General features: G+C 36.5%; 1 long non-coding RNA gene across 1 annotated transcript in view; it reads left to right on the top strand.

The window, feature by feature from the left end:
- Window positions 1–20,721, top strand: part of LOC118006260 — a 285,798-nt gene that overhangs the window by 170,995 nt on the left and 94,082 nt on the right. Inside the window, exon 5 of the long non-coding RNA XR_004678029.1 lies at window positions 12,624–12,710. This is a non-coding gene — a long non-coding RNA (uncharacterized LOC118006260). The remainder of the gene's footprint in view (window positions 1–12,623; window positions 12,711–20,721) is intronic.

Below are 20,721 nucleotides of genomic sequence, written 5' to 3'. Positions count from 1 at the left end.
CCCGAATTGCCAAGGAAATGTTGAAAAAGAAAAACAAAGCTGGGGGCATCACGTTGCCCGATTTCAAGCTATATTACAAAGCAGTGATCACCAAGACAGCATAGTACTGTCACAAAAACAGACATACAGACCAATGGAACAGAATAGAGAACCCAGATATGGACCCTCAACTCTATGGTCAAATAATCTTTGACAAAGCAGGAAAAAACATGCAATGGAAAAAAGACAGTCTCTTCAATAAATGGTGCTGGAAAATTGGACAACCACATGCAGAAGAATGAAACTCGAACATTCTCTTACACCATACACAAAGATAAACTCAAAATGGATGAAAGACCTCAATGTGAGACAGGAATCCATCAAAATCCTAGAGGAGAACACAGGCAGTAACTTCTTTGACATCGGCCACAGCAACTTCTTTCAAGATACATCTCCAAAAGCTAATGAAACAAAAGCAAAAATGAACTTTTGGGACTTCATCAGGATAAAAAGCTTCTGCACAGCCAAGGAAACAGTCAACAAAACAGACAACCCACAGAATGGGAGAAGATATTTGCAAATGACCCGACAGATAAAGGGCTGGTATCCAAGATCTATAAAGAACTTCTCAAACTCAACACCCAAAAAACAAATAATCAAGTCAAAAAGTGGGCAGAAGATATGAAAAGACACTTCTCTGAAGAAGACATACAAATGGCTAACAGACACATGAAAAAATGTTCATCATCATTAGCCATCAGGGAAATCCAAATCAAAACCACATTGAGATATCACCTTACACCAGTTAGAATGGCAAAACTTGACAAGACAAGAAACAACAAATGTTGGAAAGGTTGTGGAGAAAGGGGAACCCTCTTACACTGTTGGTGGGAATGCAAGTTGGTACAGCCACTTTGGAAAACAGTGTGGAGGTGCCTCAAAAATTTAAAAATAGAGCTACCCTATGACCCAGCAATTGCACTACTGGTGATTTACCCCAAAGACACAGATGTAGTGAAAAGAAGGGCCATATGCAACCCAATGTTCATAGCAGCAATGTCCGCAATAGCCAAACTGTGGAAAGAGCCGAGATGCCCTTCAACAGATGAATGGATAAAGAAGATGTGGCCCATATATACAATGGAATATTACTCGGCCATCAGAAAAGATGAATACCCAACTTTTATATCAACATGGATGGGACTGGACGAGATTATGCTAAGGAAATAAGTCAAGCAGAGAAAGTCAATTATCATATAGTTTCACTTATTTGTGGAACATAAGGAATAGCATGGAGGACATTAGGAGAAGGAAGGAAAAATGGGCGGGGGGAAATGGAGGGAGAGATGAACCATGAGAGACTATGGACCTGAGAAACAAACAGGGTTTTAGAGGGGAGCAGGGAGGGGGGATTGGTTAGCCGGGTGATGGGTATTAAGGAGGGCATGTACTGCATGGAGCACTGGGTGTTATATGAAAACAATGGATCGTGGATCACTACATCAAAAACTAATGATGTATTGTATGGTGACTAACATAACATAATAAAATTAAAAACTACAAAAAAAAGTAGACTAATTAATAGTATCCCTTTAAGACTGGAAATTACTATTATGAAGATGATGACACTTTTAGTTGACAGTGATTGGAGATACACAGTTTAAATGTTTTCCCTGAAGGGGTTAGAATCCCTAAATGTGGATAAGAGCTAATCTTGGCTATCACCACTCAACCCCACACCCTGGCAGACCACACCAGGGAATTCACAGGGTGCTTTGAGGATAAATGAGTTATTTATTCAACCTTTAAGGCAACTCAGATTAGGTGTTAAAGAAATACAAAGCAATTCTAATACAGATGGGGGCTTTATTTTCACGAAGCCACACTAGTATTGCTGAACCCTTAGCTCACTGGGCAGAGCTCCTTCCTGGTCATCTCCTCTCCACTGGAGACTGTCACAAGGACAAACTGTTAAAACTAGACTGAATTATTACTCCTTCATTTTAGTTGTAAACTTTTCAAAAAATTACAACATACTCCTTGAAAAATAAAGTTTAAGTAATCAAAAATTACACAAAGTAAAGAGAACAATACTTCCTCAATCCTTGTCCTGTACCCATCCCCCAACAACCCCAGTCAAATTTCCTAGTGCTAAACACTGTCCACTTTCTTCTCTGTCCTTCCAAGCAATCACAGCATTAGTAATAATATTTAGGAGGCTGTGTAGTCTAACTGCCAACTCCATGATTTCCTTGCTATATAATATTGGTCAAGTTTACTCAACCTCTCTTGACCTTCGGTTTGCTCATCTGCAAAATGGAAATAATTATAATGCCTATCTCACAGGGATATTTTAAAGATTAAATAAGATTCCTACTCTGGGGCGCCTGGGTAGCTCAGTTGGTTAAGCGACTGCCTTCGGCTCAGGTCATGATCCTGGAGTCCAGGGATCGAGTCCCACATCGGGCTCCCTGCTCGGCAGGGAGTCTGCTTCTCCCTCTGACCCTCCTCCCTCTCATGCTCTCTGTCTCTCATTCTCTCTCTCAAATAAATAAATAAAATTTAAAAAAAAAAAAAGATTCCTACTCTGTACAGTTAAATAAATGTATTCTATAGTTTTTTGGAATGTATGCAGTACTTTATCTTACAGAGTGGGATCATTTCAGGGTGCCTGGCTGACCCAGTTGGTGGAGTATGTGACTCTTGATCTTGGGGTTGTGAGTTTGGGCCCCATATTAGGTATAGAGATTACTTAAAAAAAATAAAATCTTAAAAAAAATAGGGTCATTTCAAGTGATCTTATTTTGAGTTTTTGCAAAGTGACTTTTTCACCCAACCTTCTGCCATCACCAAAGGATTTCTCCCACATTAGTTTGTAAAGATGGGGTAATATTCAGAATATTAACAGTCTGACCCAAACATTGAGCAATCAGGAAGAATACACTAAACAATCAGAGGAGATGCCAGGCAAAACCAGCAGGTGGATACCAGCTAAATATCAGCAATGTCTAGGGAACAACCTTATTCTCTTCTGTTTAAGTCATCCCTTTAGTTTCTATAGAATGTTTCATCATTTTTAACAGTACTTCAAAAAACATGCATGTATATTTTTTAGTGATTTCTTGCTTAATTGCTGTGGGTTTCTATATGAAATCTCTACTTTGAAATGATTAAGGATTACTTCAGGCACATTACATGATTAACTTTTTTTGTTGTGTGTGTGTTTTTTTAATGTTCCATGTGTGTTTTGAAACGTTGCATATTCTGCAGTTGTGGATGCATGTTTTTTATATAGCCATAAAGCAAGTTTTAAAAAATGTGTTGTTCAAATGTCTATTACTCCACCGAGTTTTGTTGCTGCTTCTATCAATCATGGAGAGCAGTATATTAGAGATTTTCCACTATGGTTGTGGATTCTTCTATTTCTCTTTGCTTGTTTTGTCAGTTTGAGTGGAGGCTAGACTAAATGGTAATTTACAATTACCTGTACAGGTAATTCAAAGTCTACTACTACCTTCTCATAAATTAACTGGTTTAGTTTTACCTACATTGTAGTCCATAAACAAATTGACAGTACCAATGGTTATTTTAGATGCCACATGGTTGAACTTTAAAAAAAAAATTCTAATAAACAGTTCACTATTTAATGTGTATGAGAAAAAAATTAGAAACCAGCACATCAAACCCAACATTTCACGGATTTATTGCTTAAAATGAAATCAACTTAATTAAGTTTTTAAAGAGTCAACTTAAAGAAAAATATTTAGTATGTAAGATTACTAATTACACTGCAATATGACAAATATCTTGAAGATAGTTTACAAAAAACTAAGGTTTGAAAGACCTTGAACTAGGTAATAAATTAAAGAAAAACCTATGAAACCTATAAAAGCACGTCTTTAAATTGCCGGACTGCCCTGCACATTGTGGGCACACAGTAAATACAGTGATGCCTCCTTATAATGTCATAGTAGGGTCTGGGACTAATGCCAGCATTGTAGACTAATAATGGTTTTAAAAGTTTTGACTTATTTATACCAAACTTTTTTGCAGAAACTATTTCAAGTGTTGTCTAGGTATACTTAATTGTGCTTTTTCAAGAGATAATATTTACCTTGAATATATTTACACGTTAAAATGTCTTGCTTTACTTATTTAATCAATTGTTCGGCTGAAGCCATCAGTTCAGATTATCGATTTTAGGTTGATTTTGCCCTTTGCTTCTGGCTGTTAGGCTATTCCACTAGTTTCGGTGGGTAAAAAAAGTGAAGGGGTTGGTCAAAGTTTTGGTTTTGGATCATTTGTGGATGTTAATTTGTTCTTCTTAAGGCCACTAATACAAGTAATAGAGTATTGTCAATAGTCTGATAATTTTAACTGAAAAAGTTTTTGGCTACAATTCTCTAATAATAACATATCTTATATCTTTATAGTCTTTAAAGGTTGCAAAACACTTTCACAGACACTGATTAAAATAATCTTTACACAACCTTGTGAAGTAGGTAGAGTGTTGTTATACAAAGTGTGAGGGTGCCCTGGGATGATTGAAACTAGAGAACTGGCTTCTTTTGAGGCTAGAGAACTGTCTTTTAGGACATTTAAAGCAGCCGGTGCATTTCAAGAGAAAATGGATTTTATCTTTCGGGAAAGTCTTCCTTTTGTTCTGGGACAGATTGTTGTTGTTGAGCAGAAAAAAAAATACATACACACACACACACACACACACACATACAATTCTTTGGAAAGTCTGCTAGATTGAAAAGTTAAGAATTTGGTTTCATAATGTAAAGTGAGTCTATTAACAAGACCATGACACCAAAGATTTGGACAATTTTTTAATTTTGTTTTCAGTTCCCTTTTGCTGAAAAATATTATTTGTTCTTGGAAAATGTGTCTATATCCTTGCCTAAACACTGACTGGCTCATAGCAAAGGAGCAATTGGCTGATGGTCAAGAACAAGCAATCTTAACCTCTTTCACATCACCTAAATAACAGATTGAGAAATGCATCAGACATGAATGTGAAATATGCTAGCTAAATCAGTGATTTCTCAAACCCAATGTCATTTAGGGCTTTAATACCCCAGGCTTCAGTCTTCAGTACATGTACTGTGAACTACTGTGATTGCCATGTCCATGACAAGTGGGCCAGGCCACATCTTGGATGTAGGGCTTAGCATTTCCTTGAAGGAAATGGATCTTCCTATCATGATGCATCCTGGGAAAGAAAACAGAGCCTGTGGTGATGCTTCTCCAATATGCCCACTGGTAAGGGTTGAACTGGCTTCACATCTCATGGAAGCTTGACAGGAATTATGCAAGTAATCAATGTGGGTGTGGGGACTTCTGGAGCAATCATAAGCAAAGGTGAATTCACCATGAAACTAAAGAAGCTAATTATCAGGGTTTTTCATTTTGCAGGGCCTCTTCAGAGAGAAACCCTAGCAATGTGTACACATGGTCATATGTTTTTAAACTTGCAAAGTAAAATATTTCTGTATTATTTTTCTTACAGAAAACCCCAAAATTATATCAGTTTTAGCCCCCCCCCCCCCCAGAATCTGAGTCTGTCCTGATTCTTAGATAATCTGTTGAACTTTTGTTATCTCCAAGCCTTCAGTAAAGTTCTGTTAAATATTTCAGACTTGTTTTGGCTATTCTTTGGAGGAATTAAAGGGTACTGGGTCTATACTTGGGATGAAATTGTGCAGGGTTGTGGCAATATCCTGGAGAAGCCGGTTATGAGGTGCGTTGTTGACCAGCAGACAGTAGGACAGTGGTCTGGGGAATGACTGTGGGCCAGTGAAGTAGTGTGCCTAGACCAAACATGCTTACCACCACTCCCACATATATTAGAGGGAAAGAAGCCTTGAAAGAAATCTTAATCCCACTATTTATGTACATAGGAGCTATTGGAGTTATATTCATTTTAGAGAGGAAGAAGCTAAAGAGAATAGAAATGAAGCAAATAACTTAAAACTGAAGCTAATTTGTAGAATTAATAGTAATGGAGCCCAAGTCTTCTGATTTCATGGTCGGTCACCATCCTGAAAGTAGTACCTTGAGGTCAGAGGTTCCCATCTAGGAAAACTGAGGAAAAGGGGGGGAAAAAAGGACGTTAAGCTAATTTTAGTTGCTATTGTAGTGAGTTCCTTACTTGTCTGTATGAACAGCTTGATAACATCCAGGATTCTTGTTTGAGCAAATTTCAAAGTTCTGTTACTGTGTATCCACTGTCTGATTGCATTTTTAAGAAATCCAGAAGCAGGCAAAACTAATCTGTGGTGTTAGCAATCGGAAAGCGGTTCAGGAGAGGGCCAGCGGCATTGATGGGAAAGAGGGCAGAAGGGAACTTTCTTGTTCTATCTATATCTTATTACACTCATCAAGACTCATAAAACTGAATACCTAATAACTGTGTATGTCATTGTATATTAATTAAACCTCAATAAATATATAAAATAAGTAAGACTAACCAAAACACCCATAAAAATAAAAATTAATGAAATTCAAACTCTGTTATTCTGCAGAGACATGAATAAAGATTTCCAAGACTCAAGGAGGTAAGATTCTCTATTCTTCCTGTTGCAAGGGAAAATGTTTCCCCACATTACTACATGTCACATTACTGTCTCCTTTTTATCTCTCACTGTCACTAGAGAACAATGCCATTGGCAGACACAGTATGACTATCAGGCAAACAATAATATTATTACTGGAAAAATTGGCAAGATGTTTTCCGCAAAATCCCTTCCCAATCATAGAGTCCCGTTTCCTTTCCTCCTATTCTCTGATACTCCAATCTCTCTGCTGCAGGTTTTTTTTTTTTTTTAAATAAACTCTAGTGTGGTCCTCAATTTTAAGTGCTGTGTATTTCTATTCTTCAGTGCTCTAGCTCAATAGGATTAATTCCAAGTAAAGAAGTACAGATTTGTGTTTTTTTTACTCTATTTTTTGAAAAGTTTTACACTGACTACTCTATGTGTCTATTTTTTTTAATAAATGCATATATTTTTCTGATTATAAAGGAAATATATCCATTGGGTGTAAATAAATTTAATCTGAGATAACCACTATTCACATTTAAATGTGCTTTTCTTTTGTGTTCTGTAGTCGACATGCTGCATACTCAAGTTTTCTTCACCCTTTTTAACATAACATTATAGTATAAGAATTTTCTGACACTATTAGAACCACTTTCTAATGCAGGCTATGCTTGATATTTACTGCTCCTCCTTTATTTTCAAATTGGTCAAATAATTCTACCCACTTCCAGTTGATAATTATTTTCCTCTTACATCAGTTAATAAATCAGTGTCTGTCAACAGCTTTTTTTCAAGTTCCATGTTAATCGAAGTTGGATAACATTTGTTCAAAATAATAGGCAGATTCTGAGTAACTTGAGGGGAAGGATAATATTTCCTCCATCTTTGAATTCTCCACAGTGCCAACATATAATAGGAATTAAATAAGCACTCGTAGATTGAATGAATGAATTATGACCATTAAATAATATTTCCAGGATGGAGTGCCTGGGTGGCTTAGTTGGTTAAGCATGGAACTCTTGAATTCAGCTCAGGTCATGATCTCAGGGTTGTAAAATCAAGCCCCCAGTCAGGCTCTACATTGGGAGTGGAGCCTGCTTAAAATTCTCTCTCTCTCTGTCTCCCTTTGCCCCTCCCCCGGCTCTCTCTCTCTAAAAAAAAAAAAATATATATATATATATAATATATATATGTTATATATATAATATACCCCACTATATATAAATATGTGTGTGTGTGTGTGTGTGTATATATATATATATATATATATATATATATATATTTAGTATTTCCAGGAATATATACATAGTATTTCCAGGAATCAAGACTTGAGAAGTAGGTGGATAGACCTTAGTACCTAGTACTTGCCTTCTGGAAGTAGCATGGACTGTACTGAGGACTCTCAAGCAAAAGTAGAATAAATTTTAGACTAGTTCTCTCCTGTTCTGGATTCATAACCTACCTTTTAACACCAGCATGAACTATACACTGACACTGCTCAACAAACTTTGCTTAAAGATTTTACGAGTTCTAGCCATAAATTTTCTAGTTTTTTTAACTCGTTATCCCAGAATATAATTTGGAATGCATGATTTGTGAGGTCCCATTGTATTATACCAGTTGGTTATTAATTCAATATCATAGAAGCCTTTTAGAACAGGAATTCAAGATATTTTAGAGATTCTTTATTCATGCAATTACTAAATCTTAAAACATTTGGAGCCAGAGAAGGCCTGAGTGATCATCTATTTCAAGGTCTCTTTTTAGAAAAGAGGAAGGTAACCAATTGATTTACCAAGGTGTTTTAGCTAACTAAAACTGATGTAGAAGCATTTTGACTTCCATTTTTAACAATATACTGCCTCATGTGGTTCTATTTTATGGTTCATTAAGAGTAACACATGTTGAGGAAATATATTTCCATTTTTGACAAAATTACTAAAAAGATCAGGAAAATGTGTATATATGTAATGTATCTAGACTTAAGCAAAACATTTGACAAAGTATTTTATCTTTGTGCTTATATAAAAACAATATGAACTGGATGTGGGACAATTATCATTTTTTAGTGATTCATTTTATTTCTTGACCTTATGAGAAATAATACAGACACATAAATATATGTAAAGCATAAAGGTACAGCTTAATGGGTTATTATAAAATAGAGACATGTGTAACTACCAACCAGATCAAGGAATAAAACATTATCAATTTTAAATTAGGGCTATTATGAATAATGGCTGGATTTTTTCATGCATCCTGGTGTAACTATGTATCTATTTCTGTTGAAGACACACATACATTATGACCCAGCAATTCTGCTCGTAGGATCATAATGTATGTACATCTTCACCTTTAGTAGATAATGCTTAGTTTTCCAAATTGTTTGTATCATTTTGCACTCTCACTAGTTATATATGAGATTTTCCATGAGCAGTTTTTCCATATATGGTTAGTATTTTTGCATCCCATTTAAGAAATCTCTTCCTACTCTGTGCAATGAAAATATTTGCTGTTATTAATTTCTAAAATCTTTATTGCTTTGCTTATCACCTGATTTGGTTTTTGTATATGGTGTGGTACAGGATCAAATTTCCTTCTTTTCCATATAAACATTCAGTTGCTTCAGCACCAGTAGTGAAGGCTGTGCTTTCCTCAGTGCTCTGCAATGCCAACTTTTGCATAAGTTAAATCTCCCTATATGGGTCTCTTCTGTAGCTCTTCTTTTCAAATGATCTATTTATTTTTCTGATTATAGACAACATAATTGTCTGACAATATACACTGACAATAACACACGGAAAGGTTCTAGGGCTTTATAATACAACTTTATATATGGTAAAACAAGTCTTTCCTTCCTGATTTTCTTCTCCAAAAGTTCATTGGTTTTCTGGTCATGATGGAGTAACAGGGGAAAGAGAAGGAGAGGGAGAGAGGCAAGGAAGGAAGGAAGGAAGGAAAGAAGGGAAGAAGGAAGGAAGGAAAGGGGGGCGGAGAGGGATGCAGGAAGAGAGGAAGAAGGGAGGGACAAAAGGAAGGAAGGGAGGGAGGCAAGATGGTAGGACGGGAGGGAATTTCCATAATCGGGAATGCTCTACACAGGTTTATGATATGAAGGTGGACATTGTAGGTTTATGTAGTACTATTTCTGAAATACTGAGTTTTAACACTTCTCAATTTTAGAATCTAAAAAATTCAGCTCAAACAATAATATATGTTGAACATCTACTATGTACCCAGCCTTGTAGTAGGTGTTGCGAAGGATTCAGAAGAGAGCGTCTAAATCAAAATGAAAATATTCAGAGCTCATTTACTCATTATTTTTATTTTTAAGCTTTGAACTATAAGGATTAAAAAGAGCACTGAATTTCAGATTTTACTATAATTTCTCCAGAAAAGAAACAAATAAATTCTTTCTAAATACAGTAAGCCTAACAGAAGTTAACCCTTAATACAATCCAAAATTTAAAAATAAAACTGAACAAAAATAAAAACAAGAAAACATGTCCCAACAAACCACTTAAAATATTTAGGGAATACAGGAGTCATGTATGGTGTCTGGTGCTGAAAATGGATCACCACTGGGTGTCAAAGCTGAAGCATTAGACCAATCACATAACTTTTGGTGGATATCTCAGTCATTCTTAGGATTGACTCTAACAGGCATAATGGTCTATATCTAGTCTTTTAAAATTTTTAGAAAATTTTTCTTCAAAATATATATATATATCTCAGGATATCAATGTAGAAAGCAGATAGAAGTAAAGCTCCTCTAATTCATGGGTAAGATCTCCCCTCCAAACTGCCCCACCCTCTCTCTACCACAACCTATACCCTCTGAGTTATCTCCAGGGCACCCTTGGGATCCATGGACGCCTAAAATGAGTTACTAAAAATGAATATTCTGCACCAGTAATGATTATCTAAACTAAAATAAAAACTAATCTTGATTTAGAAAACTGAGTTGGTTTCTTCTTTTTTGCTTCCAAACTGGTGCTGAGAACAGTGCATGGCTCCTACTTCTATAGTAGAACTAGAAACTAGAGGAAAGTCTCTAAGGAAGTCAAGAAGGTCCACTTGGGAAGGTTTTTGTCTCTCTGCCTATTTCTTACTCTAAGGAACATTTGTAGTCAATTACCCTGCATCCCTGGTTAGAGTAGTCCATAGAACCATATCACATAGAATAGAACACAGTATCATTACATAACTCACATGTCACAAGGCAGACAGGAACTGAACTTTAGATTGTCTTTCTTTCTCCACAGAATAAGAAAATGTCTGACGCTATCCTTCTGATTTCAGAGCTAATGATTTGGTAGAGCTTAACTAAACCTCAGGTAGCATGAAGATCTTCACAAGGACACATTTCCTCTATATTCAGGAGAACACATAAACCTGCATCCAGGCAAGAAGCCTGTTGGATGAGTTCTCCAAAGGAAAAGTAATCTTATTCTGATTTCCCTCATCTCCCAATTTAAGATAGGGCCCTTACCATTCCCTGGACCTTTTCCTAAATCAGTGTGGTGGTGAAACTGAGAAAGCATCAACAAATATGTGTCGGAATGGTGCAAAGAAGTGAAGAAAAATAGAAAACGATATTGCAACAAGAAAATGAAAAGGGCAAAGAATCAAGCAAGATAGCTTGCTCACCCTTGGACATGCAGTGACTTCTCTTTTCTATGTGGTGCCTCATTCTCCCTGCATCCAGGTGGTGGCACTGGTGCTCTTTCTGCTTTACCCTGTAGGGCAGCATTCAGCGAGTCTCCCTAAAATAAGAGGAACTCTAGGAGGTAAAGGAAGAGATGAGGGACACTTGGCTGCCTATTATTGGGTCTATTGAAACAAAGCTTCCTGAATGACCATTCCTTTGTAATGCATTGCCTTAACAAAGGATGTAACAATCTGTGAGCAAGAGAAGAAAAAAGGAAAGGAATTGGAACTATACGTGGAATGTACCTATAGATGGAGCATTCAAGGATTAAGCTGGGAGAGCTACTCTAGTTTTTTAAAGTAGTCTTAAATATGGTTGGATTAGGTAGTTTATATCCTAAATTATGAAGACTGTAGTCACAAACGCATAGATTAGTTTCTGTCATTCTCAAAAACTATATTAACTTCTCCATTCTGTTACTCTACGTGGTGTCCAATTTTATATATGCGAAGAAATGAAGCATAAAGATATCTTCTGACTTAGGCAAGATCACATAGCAAGTTGGTGATAAAGTTCTCTGGAGTGCTGTACTGGGTGAGCAAAGACATTAGATGATAAAGACACAGCTGCATGACTATGCTAGATTCTCACGTGGAAGTTTTTCTGGTTAAGATAAGAAATTCTCTATATCACAGATGTTTTTGGACACATCCCTTGCAAATAAGCATTTTTATTTTTCTATGTGTTTCTAAAACATAAGACTCAAACATAGAATAGATCTAAGTTACAAAGAGACCATCTCAGGTTTTCAAAGTGGTCCTGGAAGAATGATCACTAGTCTTGTTTATCAAGTAAAATGTATTACATCATGGCCTACAAATAAAATAAATAGTATTTTTACATATATCTATTTGGGGATTCCTCAGTAAAGCTACAGAGAAAGGATTTCAAATGAGCACTATAGTAAAGCATACAGAAACATTGGTCATGGAGACACATTGATTTTTACTTCTTCCCTGGTCTCTATGAGACTATGTGATCTTGTGTAAGCCACTTAATCTTTCTGCACCTCAATTTCCTTCTCTGTAAAACAAATGACTTCAATCAGATTAATCTAATCATCATGCATCTGAAGCTCTCTTTGTGAGTAAATATTCCTCCATCTGAAATTGCTTCTAGCCAGAGTTGCTTCCTCAATTTATCCTAAAACTAAAATCCATATGGAAAAACACCCCAGGTAGGTTAGATGTACCTGCCCACCTTTGACTTTCTCTGTGACTTTTCTCCACAGTATTTCAAGGCCACTGTAACACACTGCTGCAGTATGTAAACCTAATCTTTGACAAGCAGTGTCCATGGAGCTGGTATATTTCACAGTGTACTTCTTTGAATTACTCACCATTTCCAAGGCTACCTAGAATTCTATTATCAACTCTCATTTTTTGCAGACCAAGAGAAAACAGGGTTTGAATAGTCTAGGAATGAATGTCCATCCCAGCAATATATGTCATGCAAGATCCTACCACCCAACTCAGGTAAGAATGACCAGAACTCATAGGGAAAGTGAAGGTACATGTTTCATTGATAGCAAAAGTTTGTTTTGGGTTTTTTGTTTGTTTGTTTGTTTGTTTGTTTGCCACATATTCATTAGTCTTGGGTAGTACAATGCTAAGTCAACACAAGCTGTAATTTGTATGTGGTTGTGTTCTCTTTATAGGAGAAAAATTTTGTGTCTGTAAAGGATTTGAATCAATCACTAAACAGTATTCATTCTAACTAAGGGAGCATACATATCTCAGAGTTCTATCCTGGGTAATAGACACCATTCTGTTCATAGTGACATAATAGATTTCCCTCCTGCTACATGGCTTTGTGCTCTCAGGAACTATGAGGGCACTGGTTAGTGTTAGTTAATGTTCATCCTGCCTATTTTTTTTTTATTAAATGGGAAGATAGGCAGGCAAAAGATACTCTGATCTGACTTCCAGAAGTCCACATTTAGCCAAAGGATTTGATCCAAATATGGTTGGATACTGATATATCTGAAAAGTAGACCAATCACATGAGCACAAGTGACTCAAGATTTGTTAATGACTACCTGTTAAGAGTTTTGTGGCATCTTCTCTCTTGCAGACCCTATAGTAAAAAAGATATTTAACAGAATCTAAAAATGCACTGATAAAATAAAACTAAAGGAATATGTAAGTGTAAACTGTGATTGCTTGGATAATGGGTTCATTCCAGGTTTCTCAGAATTCATACACTAACATTGTCCACAATCAACTTCCCTTTTGGCCCCTTTTTCCTATTTTGTAAAACAAGCTATTTTCCTTTAACATGAAAAGTTCTGTCTAAAAGGATGTTGCTACAATCAATGTCAGAGAAATTACCGCCTGGGATCTCTTCTAAAATTTTTATGGTTTCAGTCTCACATGTAGGTCCTTAATCCATTTTGAATTTATTTTGTGTATGGTGTAAGAAAGTGGTCCAGTTTCATTCTTTTGCATGTAGCTGTCTACTTTTCCCATTTCCCAACACCATTTGTTGAAGAGACTGTCATTTTCTCATTGCATATTCTTGCCTCCTTTGTTCAAGATTAATTGACCACATAATCATGGGTTTATTTCTGGCCTTTCTACTCTGTTCCATTGATCTATGTGTCTACTTTTGGCTAAAATAAAAAACCCAAGAAACAACAGGTGTTGGTGAGGATGTAGAGAAAAAGGAACCCTCTATGGAGGTTCCTCAAAAAATTAAAAATAGAGTTACCATATGATCCAGTAATTCCTACTATTGGGTATTTACCCAAAGAATACAAAAACACAAATTCAAAAGGATATATGTACCCTTATATTTATTGCAGCATTATTTACAGTAGCCAAACTATGGAAGCAACCCAAGTGTCCATCGATTGATGAATGGATAAAGATGTGGTATGCATATACACAATGGAATATTATTCAACCATAAAAAAGGAATGAAATCTTGCCATTTGCAACAATATGAATGGACCTAGAGAATATAATGCTAAGCAAAATGAACCAATCAGAGAAAGACAAATACTATATGATTCCCCTCATATGTGGAATTCAAGAAACAAAACAAATGAGCAAAGGGGAAAAAAGAGAGAGACAAACTAAGGAACAGACTCTTAACTATAAAGAACAGATGGTTACCAGAGGGGAGGTAGGTGGGAAGATGGGTGAAATGTTGAAGGAGATTAGGAGTACACATGTTTTGATGAGCACTGAGTAATGTATGGAATTATTGGATCACTATATTGTATACCTGAAACTAATACAGCACTGTATGTTAACTACAGTGGAATTAAAATTAAATTAAATTAGATTCTCTATCCATACAAAAGTATGAATTTTGATACCATTAATAATACTGAATGATTAATGTCTTAACAGTGATTAAATGTTCAGAGCATTTAAAAATGACATAGGATCCTGGGGTGCCTGGGTGGCTCAGCTGGTTAAGCATCTGCCTTCAGCTCAGGTCATGATCTCAGGGTCCTGGGATCAAGTCCCACATGGGGCTTCCTGCTCAGCAGGGAATCTGCTTCTCCCTCTCCTTCTGCCCCTCCCCCTGCTCATGCATGCTCTCTCTCTCTCTCTTTCTCTCAAATAAATAAATAAAACATTTTTTAAAAAATGACATAGAATCCCATTTTTACATCATAATTTGAATGTATTATCATGCCTTCTATTTTGTCCATAAAACTTTTATAGGATACAGTGTATCAACATGTTGGAATCACTTGGGGAGGTCAAAAAGCTACTGATGCCAGGGCTGCCCCCTAGACCAGTTAAGCCAGAACCTCTGGGAGGTGGGACCCAGGCATCAGTAGGTATCAAAGGCCCCCAGGTGATTCAAAGACTGCTGAGGTTGCAAGCCACTGAGCTACAGAGTTCTCTTATAACCTAAGTTTAAATGATGATCAGTTTCCATGTTCTTTCCTTTACCAGAAATTTGCAATAAAAAGAATTAAATTTCCAAATAAAAAAGTTTAATTTAAAAGATCAGTTAACTATAAAAAATAAAATAAAATGGAAAATTATGGAAGGAGTGTTTACAGACCTTCAATAATTTACATCCCCTGCAACCCTAATAGAAGTCTTAATGGCTTATGGCAGAAAAGCAAGTTAACCTTAAAATTCACCTAGGCTCTTCCAACCCTAAATTGTGGTCAGGACTTGTTGGGTTTGTGAGGTTTTAGACAGGTAAACAAGGTGCAGTTTAACTCTTTTCTGCTATTACCCTTCCTAAAACCTTGCTCTTTTTAGGTTCTGCTTTGGTTAAATGGTAAGTCATGTGAATGGCCCCCACCTTGCATTGCAACATCAGAATGCTGTTATCTCCCCCAGCACCTGATTTCTCATTCAAGCTGGTGCAGCCACTCTGGAAAACTGTATGGAGGTTCCTCAAAAAGTTGAAAATAGAGCTACCGTATGATCCAGCAATTGCACTACTGGGTATTTACCCCAAAGATACAAAAGTAGGGATCCGAAGGGCTACGTGCACCCCGATGTTTATAGCAGCAATGTCCACAATAGCCAAACTGTGGAAAGAGCCAAGATGTCCATCGACAGATGACTGGATAAAGAAGATGTGGTATATATATACAATGGAATATTATGCAGCCATCAAAAGGAATGAGATCTTGCCATTTGCAACGACGTGGATGGAACTGGAGGGTATTATGTTGAGTGAAATAAGTCAAACAGAGAAAGACATGTATCATATGATCTCACTGATATGAGGAATTCTTAATCGCAGGAAACAAACTGAGTGTTGTTGGAGTGGGGGGTGGGGTGGGAGGGATGGGGTGACTGGGTGATGGACACTGGGGAGGGTGTGTGCTCTGGTAAGCACTGTGAATTTTGCAAGACTGTTGAATCTCAGATCTGTACCTCTGAAACAAATAATGCAATATATGTTAAGAAAAAAAAAAAAGAAGAAGAAGAAGAAGGTAGCGGGAGGGGAAGAATGAAGTGGGGGAAATCGGAGGGGTAGACGAACCATGAGAGACGATGGACTCTGAAAAACAAACTGAGGGTTCTAGAGGGGAGGGGGGTGGGAGGATGGGTTAGCCTGGTGGTGGGTATTGAGGAGGGCACATTCTGCATGGAGCACTGGGTGTTGTGCACAAACAATGAATCATGGAACACTTCATCTAAAACTAATGATGTAATGTATGGGGATTAACATAAGAATTAAAAAAAAAGAATAAAAAAAAAACTCTATCTTTCAGTGCTCTGACAAAGTATGTACTTTACAAGTTGCAGTTCTCTTTGCTCAGACATAATCTTCCATGGGCACCAAATAGGTAAAGCAGATAAAATGTCTTGTTGAAATGCAGGTAGAGGGCTCAGAGCCCCACTTGCTTGACCTATCTTCACTTTCTCCCATCACCTCACAGCTGCCTATAAAAGGGACTCATGGAACTCCCAGGGTGGGCAGAACTCAGGTTCTACTACCCTACTCAAAAGTATTTCCTTCCTTCCTCTGCACTCCTATTTTATTCACTATTTCTAACATTCATTCATTCATTCATTCAGCAAATATTGAGTACTAGCTGTGAATATCTGGCACTTAATTATGTATGGCCTGATTATTACACTTATCTAATTATGTTGGAATTCTCAGTTTAAATGTCTACTTCCCCACAGACTGTGGGTTCTTCCTTGGGTACTCTGATCCTACACAGGAGTTAGAACATAATACATACTTGATTTTCCCGTAAATCCACAGGTCTTTGCTCAAATACCACATTATTAAAAAGGCCCTTGCTGATCATCTAACCTCAAATCATACCTATTTCACCCTGTCTCCCTCTGTACCCCTAAGCTACTTTATATTTTTCCCATAGCATTTGTTACCACCTGATAAAATGTTATATATATATATATATAATGTGTATATAAAATGTCTATAATATGTGTATATGTGCATATACATATATATGTATATGGATATATATATACATATATATATATATATATATATATATATATATATATATATATATACCTCCGTAATATAGGCCCCTTTTTTATTCACTGTTATATCCTTAGCATCTAGAACAGTGCTGGACACTTAAATTGGTACTCATTAAATATTTGTTGAAGTGGTGGATGAATAAATGAAGTGAGCAAATATGGCTATATATTGTTAGCATTAAAAAGATATTCCTGTTGGGGCGCCTGGGTGGCTCAGTCGTTAAGCGTCTGCCTTAGGCTCAGGTCATGGTCCCAGGGTCCTGGGATCAAGCCCCGCATCGGGCTCCCTGCTCCTCAGGAATCCTGCTTCTCCCTCTCCCACCCCCTCTGCTCATGTTCCCTCTCTCACTGTGTCTCTCTCTGTCAAATAAATAAATAAAATCCTTTAAAAAAAATGAATATCTGGCACTTAATTATGTATGGCCTGATTATAACACTTATCTAATTACGTTGGAATTCTCAGTTTAAATGTCTACTTCCCCACAGACTGTTAAATGTATGTATGACTTACGTCCCTCACTGAAATGACGTCTTTTTTGTTTGTTCTTTAGCTTGACTATGTTATTTAATTATTTAGCATGCTTTAAATTTGCCCAGTCTACCTCCATGCTTCCCTATGATGGCAGTGTGTCTGAAGAACTATAATTTCAGGGCTGGGGGAAGAGCTTAGGGATTCTATATTTTTATTTTCTCCATAAATTGCAAATGATCTGTATCCTGGCTTCTCTCTCTCTCTCTCTCTCTCTCTCTCTCTGCAAATATATCTTTTTTTGTTTTCTATTTTTTTAATTTTATTTTTTTCTTTTAATTCCAGTATAGTTAACAGACAGTGTTATATTAGTTCCAGGTGTACAATATAGTGATTCAACAATTCTATACATAACTCAGTGCTCATCATGATAAGTGTACTCTTAATCCGCCTCACCTATTTCACCCTTCCTTCCACCCACCTCCCCCTCTGGTAACCATCTGTTTGTTCTCTATAGTTAAGAGTCTGTTCCTTAATTTGTTTCTCTCTCTCTCTCTCTTTTTTTCTTTTCTTGTTTGTTTTGTTTCTTAAATTCCACATATGAGTAAAATCATGTGGTATTTGTCTTTCTCTGACTGATTTATTTCATTTAACTCTCTAGCTCTATCCATGTTGTTGCAAATGACAAGATTTCAGTATTTTTTGTGGCCGAATAACTCATATATATATATATATATATATATCCCACATCTTCTTTATCCATTCATCAATCCATGGACACTTGGACTGCTTCCATAGTTTGGTTACTGTAAATAATGCTGCCATAAACATAAGGGTTCATATCCTTTTGAATTTGTGTTTTTGTATTCTTTGGGTAAATACTCAATAGTAGGAATTACTGAATCATATAGTAATTCTATTTTTAATTTTTTGAGGAACCTCCATACTGTCTTCCCCAGTGGCTGCAGTTTACATTCTCACCAACAGTGCACGAGGGTTCCTTTTTCTCCACATCCTCACTAACACTTCTTGTTTCTTGTGTTTTTGATTTTTGCCATTATGACAGATGTGAGGTGATATGTCATTGTGGTTTTGATTTGCATTTCCCTGATGATGAGTGATGAGCATCTTTTCATGTGTCTGCTGGGCATCTGGATGTCTCCTTTGGAGAAATGTCTGTTTATTTCTTCTGCCTATTTTTAAATTGGATTATTTGGGGCTTTGTGTGTTGAGTTGTATAAGTTCTTTATATATTTTGGATACTAATCCTTTATCAGATATGTCATTTGTAAATTTCTTCTCTCATTCAGTAGGTTCCCTTTTAGTTTTGTTGATTGTTTCCTTTGCTGTACATAACCTTTTTATTCTGATGTAGTCCCAATAGTTTATTTTTTGTTTTGTTTCCCTTGCCTCAGGAGACATACCTAAAAAATATTGCTATAGTTGATGTCAGAGAAATTACTGCCTGTGCTCTCTTCTAGGATTTTTATGGTGTCTGGTCTCATATTTAGGTCTGCAGTCCATTATGAGCTTACTATTGTGTATGATGTGAAAAACTGGTCCAGCTTCATTCTTTTATGTGTAGCTGTCCAGTTTTCCCAGCACCATTTGTTGAAGAGATGATCTTTTTCCCATTGCATATTCTTGTCTCCTTTGTCAAAGATTAATTGACCATATAACCATGGGTTTATTTGGGGGCTTTCTATTCTGTTTCGTTGGCTATGTGTCTATTTTTGTGCCAGTACCATGCTGTTTTGAATACTTCAGCTTTGTAGTATATCTTTTTTTTTAAGATTTTACTTATTTTTTGACAGAGAGAGACACAGCAAGAGAAGGAACACAAGCAGGGGAAGTGGGAGAGGGAGAAGCAGCCTTCCCGCTGAGCAGGGAGCCTGATGCAGGGCTTGATCCCAAGACTCTGGGATCATGACCTGAGCTGAAGGCAGATGCCTAACGACTGAGCCACTCAGGTGCCCCAGTAGTATATTTTAAAATCTGGAATTGTGATACCTCCAGTTTTGTTCTTTTTGAGATTTCTTTGTCTAGTTAGGGTTTTTTGTGGTTCCATTCAAATTTTAGGATTATTTGCTCTAATTCTGTGAAAAATGCTGTTGGTATTTTGATAAGGATTGCATTAAATCTGTAGATTTCTTGGGAGGTATGAACATTTTAATGATATTTATTCTTCCAGTCCATGAGCATGGAATATCTTTCCATTTGTTTGTGTCATCTTCAATTTCTTTCAATGTTTTCTATTTTTTGGCCAAGCTTAGGTTCATTCCTAGGTATTTTATTATTTTTGGTGCAGTTGTAAATGGGATTGTTTTCTTAATTTCTCTTTGTGCTGCTTCATTACTAATGTGTAGAAATGCAATGGATTTCTGTATTTCATTTTGTGTCTGCAACCTTACTGAATTCATTTATCAGTTCTAGCAGTTTTTTGATGGAGTCTTTAGGGTTTTATACATAGTGTATCATGTCATCTGCACATAGTGACAGTTTTACTTCTTCTTTACCAATTTGGATGTCCTTTATTTCTTTTTCTTGTCTGGTTGCTGTAGCTGGGACTTCCAATAATATATGAATACCAGTGGTGAGAGTGGACATCCTTGTCTTGTTCCTGATCTTAGAGGGAAAACTCTGCTTTTCACCATTGAGTGTGATGTTAGTTATGGGTTTTTCATATATGGTCTTTACTATGTTGAGGTATGTTTCCTCTAAACCTACCTTGTTGAAGGTTTTTATCATGAATGGATGTGGTACTTTGTCAAATGTTTTTCTGCATCTATTGAATGATTGTATGATTTTTATCCTTTCTTTTATTGATGTGATGTATCATGTTGATTGATTTGCAATTATTAAACCACTCTTACATCCCAGGAATAAATCCCGCTTAATTGTGGTGAATGATTTTTTTGATGTATTTTTGGATTCTGTTTTCTAATATTTTGTTGAGGATTTTTGCATCTATGTTCATCAGGGATATTGGCCTGTAGTTCTCTTTTTTGTGGTATTCTTATCTGGTTTTGGTATCAGGGTAATGCTGGCCTCATAGAATGAATTTGGAAG

This window comes from Mirounga leonina, unplaced genomic scaffold (assembly GCF_011800145.1).
Source record: "Mirounga leonina isolate KUSES-001 unplaced genomic scaffold, KU_Mleo_1.0 Mir_95, whole genome shotgun sequence".
NCBI lineage: Eukaryota > Metazoa > Chordata > Mammalia > Carnivora > Phocidae > Mirounga > Mirounga leonina.
This window is presented reverse-complemented; position numbering and strand designations above follow the sequence as displayed.